We start from the raw sequence: 5,580 nt of genomic DNA on the forward strand, positions 1-5,580 counted from the left end.
CTTTAAAAGTTGTCTTTTTTTCAGCCTTTTTCCAAGTCAGCTGCAGAATTCATGATTGAAAAATAACCACAAAATAAGTTTGCCAGAATCGTGGGCCAGATTGCTCTTCAGGGTGTTCTGTTTTCCAAGATTAGACTTCAGCACTATGGTGTTAGCATTTCTATAGTTTGCAAACTTGAAACGTTTGTTACTAGATGTGGAATTTCTAAGTAATACAGATTCTTTGTTGCCCCAAACAAGAAGACAAGGCAGAATTTCCTTTTTTTTTTTTTAAATTATCATGAGTCTTTCCTGAAAAGACAAATCAGATAGTTTAATTGCTGTTTAGCTTTACCTATGCATCCTTATCTGCTGTCTTGGTTGATTTTAAGTCTTTTGAGGGCAGGAATTATTTTAAGCTTCTTTCCAGAAGAAAAATTCACATTTATACAGAACTTTAGGTTTACAAGATATGTTTACATAATGCTGTGACATGCTAGATGATGAAAGTATTATTCCCGTCATCAAGAAAGAGGTTATGTGATTACATGTATTCACATCGTAAGTGCAAGATTTGAAACTTGAACTAACAAGTTCTGACAAAGCTAGTATTTTTCCTCACAGTAACTTATGCATACGCAGTAAATATTTGTAGAAGTAAAAGGGTTAAGTACAATCCATTTAAGTGCATAAGATTGCCTAGGGGCATGATATTTGGTTATTTGAGTAGTAAAAAGAACTAAACTTTTGGTCCTCCTAGGACAAGATATTCTTTCTGGTGATGCAGATTGCAACCCATTCTGTATGTCCTCCCTTAATTTTGTCCAGGGATTCAGCTCAGCATGCTGGAGGGCTTCCTCAAGTTCTCTCAACATAATGAGAATGCAAGTGAAGTACACTAATGATGATGTGCATAGATTCTTATTCACTCACCGACAGCCAGCTCAGCATCTTTTTCTGCTTAGACACATCTTTGATGTCATTTCCACTATTCTATGCTGATGTTCCTTATTCGGTGATCTTCATCTTGGATTCTGCAGAGACTAAAGTGCTCCATGATAGAGCCCCAAGCCACCAGTGGAAGAAAATGGGTATTAAGAAGTTAGGTCTTTGTTTCAGAGAGAAGCTTAGAATCATTAAGATAATTTTTCCATTTCCCAAAGGCAATCCAGCCTATTCTTATCCTTCTGTTAAATCTGTATGCCAAAATTTATACAAGATGCTTGTGCTAATGGGGTCCACAACAGGTTCAAATCTGGCCTTAGCAGCTGTGTGACCCTGGGTAAATAACTTCACCTTGTTTGCCTCAGCTTTGTCGTCTGTGAAATGAGCTTGGAGAAGGATATGGCAAGTTACTCCAGTATTTTTGCTAAGAAAACTCATCTCTTTTCTGGCCTCCCATGGCTTCCTCCTCCCCCACCCTCAGCTGAGAACCTTGCCTCCTATTTCACTGAAGAATTCTCAGCTTCCTTTTCTCCTCTCATATTTTTTTTGTTGTTGGTGAGGCATTTGGGGTTAAGTGACTTGCCCAGGGTCACACGGCTAGTGAGTGTTACGTGTCTGTGGCCAGATTTGAACTCAGGTCCTTCTGACCTAAGGGCCGGTGCTTTATCCACTGCACCACCTAGCTGCCCCTCTACCATCATATTTAGATGCCTTCTGCCACCCCATCTTACATGAAGAGGTGGCCCTTCTTGACAAGGAAAATGCCTCTGTGTGGATATTCCATCCTGCCTTCTGTAGCAGATTGCCCTGTGTATCATCCCCACTCTCCCTAACCTTTGATCTCTTCTTGTCTACTAATGTTCTCTTTGCTGCCTACTAAAATGTCTATACCTCCTCCATCTTCAGAAAAGGTTCACTTGATGGATCCATCCCTGCCATCATCCTATATCTCTCCGCTCTCATGACTAAATTTTGAGAAGGCCATCTAAAGTCTGCTTCCTTCTATTCTCAGTCTCTCAATTATATAGTATGGCTTCTGACACCATTCAGCTGAGACTGCTCTCTCCATAGTTACCAATGATTTCTCAACTGCCAAACTGAATGACTTTTTCTCAGTGGTCATCATTCTTGACTCTGCTGCCTTTGACACTGGTGATCATCACCTTCTTCTCCTTAGTAATCTCTTCTCTAGTTTTTTTTTTTTAATGACACTGCTCTCCCCTGGTTCTCCTCCTGCTCTTTAAGTGCTTCTCAGTTTTCTTTTCTGGGTCCTCATCCAGGTCATGCCCACCAACCGTGGATGTCCTCCAAAGCTCTGTCCTGAGTCCTCTTCTCCTTCTGTACCATTTCAGCTCCTATGGATTACATTATTAATCTCTATGCAAATGATTCTCACATCCTACATGTTCATCCTTCATCTCTCTCTTGACCCCCCGTATCACATATCCAACTGCCTATTGAACAAATAGAAGTAAATATGCTATAGACAGCTTAAGCTTAACACATCCAAAACAACTCATTGTATCTCCACTAACCCCTCCCCTCCTCTTAACTTTATTATTCCCATCAATGGCATCACCATCCTCCTAGTCATCAAAGCATTAAACCTAGGTGTCATCCTTCATTACTCACTCTTACCATCCCTTACCATATCCAATCTATTGTAAGTCTTAACAGTTGTATACAATTGCATACAAGACCTATGTAATATCTCTTGTATATGCCCTCTTCACTCCTCTGACACTGCTACCACCGTGTTGCAAACTCTCATCATCTCATGCCTGGACTGTTGCTATAGCCTACTGTTAAGTCTCCCTACTCTGGTCTGTCCCCCAACTAGCTCTCAATGTGGTCTTTCTAAAGCACAAATCTGACCATGTCATCCACTTTCAACACATTTCAGTGGCTCCCTCTCACCTCTAGGATACCTAAAGATCCAGGGATTCCCTATAAATAATAAAAGCCTACAGATATCTTGTTTGCATATAATATACTGATTGCATCAAGCCCTAGAACCTACCTTGTAAATAAGTTTAACTATCCACATAATGGAGAAAGGTGTGGATTATAATGGTCAGCTGAATGTACACACCATGGATCTCATCCATCAGACTTGTATATATCTTGGACAGACATTGCAAATGAATGTGTTGAGCCCAGAACTGAATCAAGCAACTGATGTTATATGGGCATATTTGCAGCATTGAGCAGTGTGGCTTCAGAGAAAGGACTGTAAAATGTACTTCCAGATTGCTATCCAAAAATTTTTCACTGATTAATTGCTTAATATTTAAACAATAGTTTAATATGAATTAAGTATCTTTTAAAATTGCTTTAGAGCAGTGATGTCAAATAGACACAGGCCCACTAAATTGTAAACAAGAAGCCCTGCTGGCTGCATATTGTCTTAGAAAATCATATGTTAACATTATCTATGTTACATTTTTATTTAGTTAAATATTTCCCAATTACATTTTAATCTGGTTCAAGAAAGTTTATTTGACACCTCTGCTTTAGAATATGCTAAATATGTGATTGGTTGGGGTTGCCCAGAGTACAGTTAGTATATTTAAAACTCTTCTAAGTAATTAGTTTCCTGCTCTGTAAAATGAGCTGGAGAAGGAAATGGCAAACCACTCCAATATCTTTGCCAAGGAAACCCCAAAGGGGGTCATGAAGAGTTAGACATGACTGAGACAACTCAACAACAACAACAAGTAATCATGAAATTTTTTTGGTTGATTGTATTTGGCAGACTCCCTGTGAAATGTCTGAAATGTAACATAAAAGTGTGTGTGTGTGTGTGTGTGTGTGTGTGTGTGTATGTTTTAACTCTAGGTGGTATATTGCAGAACTATAATTATGATTTTTGCGCCTTGGCCAAGAAGCAAGATGGAACCTCAGAACTGGAGGAAGGGAGTGGCATGAGACAGACACAGTGGTGTGAAAGTGGTAGTGGGAATGTGGTATAGCTAACCCCTATGGACCATCTGGTAGTTTTCCATTTTCAATAATTTTAAATTAAGTGTTAGGCATGAGCAATTGGTCCAAAGGCCCCAATATGGTGGATGTGGGTGAGTAGGTGAGGGAGGTCCAATATATTTCTTCAATCACCTGCCTCTCACCTCTACTGATGATGTATAAGGCCTTCTACTAGGTAGAGAGTGGCCAGGGATGGGGAGGAGGCATAATTTACCCAAGTTGGACTAAGTATTCTGTGTCTGCTTGATCTTGGCACCACCCTGTGCATGAATAGAGGATGTGGAATAAGAAAGTACATAATTTGGGAGAAGGGAAATACGGACTTTATGTGATTTTTATCCCTCAATAGTAGTGCTGGGCATCTTTTGAGGATGTACAATTGCAGGGGGAAAAGTCCAAGACCCTCAGGTGAAAGTGATGAAAGTTTATTTCAACAGTGCTCATCAAACCCAGATGCCGAGGTTCTCCAGCCTTATGCTGGTAAAATTTTAATAACCAGGTCTGCAAAATGAATTACTCACTTTAAAAATCTGAATTATATTTACATTTTCTTCATCACTTAATTACATTTTCTAGAAAAATCAAAACAATAAATTAGCTGATTTGTAGCATTTGCTGATTTCTGAAGTGTAAGTGCTCACACTGAAAATTTAACAATTGGCTCTGGTTCTTAAGAGCTGTTATGAGCTGGGAGCTGGCTTAAGCACAGCACTAGGTACACCCATTTTGCCCCTCCACTCCAGCCTCCCAGCGTGGAGGGAGGTTCTAGGCTGAACCACCGTTAGGAAGAGCAGGATGGTGAATAGCTAAGGCCCCTCTCTCAGATTTGGTATTGTCTGCTACCTTTTCTGTTATCTGTCTTTCAGCTTATATAGGAGGCTCCCAAGGTTCTGAAAGAAGAAGAGATGCCCACCTTGACTTCTCTCTGATCTCACTGAAGTGATGGGGCACTGTGGCTAGCCAGCTGTTTGTAGAAGCTAGAGGTGGTGGCACTGGGTTTGGAATTGGGGTTACAACTTATATGTGTGGGAAAGTGGTGTTGGGAAGTCTTATCCCTCCCACGTGTTGGCCTATAGGCCATTTCCCCCACGTGGGGGAAGTAAAGGTTGTATTATGTTGATTTTTATGCAAACCCTAAATATCTAAAACCAGAGACCATGACTTGACTATGACTCTGGTGCATTAAAGTGAAACCAAACAAAATTAATGTTTGCCTGGTTATACCCAAGCAGATAATGGTGACCATTGCCATGTTCCAGTTTGGCTGTTCCCCATGTCCTTTCAGTCAATCAAATACCAAGTGCCTCCTGTGTCTATAGCAGTCACTAGGTGCTAGAGAAGAGAAAAAGTTTAGATAAGACATGGAGCTGTTCACATGGAGCTTATATTCTAATAGGGGGACAAACCAGTATGGTAAATTTTAGAAGCCAGATGAAAAACACAGCTTTTTGTTTCAGTATATCTTATAAGCCCATCAATGAACAGCCACTTTCATTCAAAGCTACATAAACCATTCTCATTCTCTCTCTGTTTCTCTGACGATCTTACTTCCAATTAACAATTAAAAACATGGATCATTAGTAACAAAGGCAGAAGAGTGGGGTTTGATGCAACCCATCCCTGCAAAAAGGATTCAAATATGTGGCTATTAATGGTAGAGGAAAGGTCGTATAT

Source organism: Phascolarctos cinereus, unplaced genomic scaffold, assembly GCF_003287225.1.
Source record: "Phascolarctos cinereus isolate Bilbo 61053 unplaced genomic scaffold, phaCin_HiC Scaffold_2;HRSCAF=192, whole genome shotgun sequence".
Lineage (NCBI taxonomy): Eukaryota > Metazoa > Chordata > Mammalia > Diprotodontia > Phascolarctidae > Phascolarctos > Phascolarctos cinereus.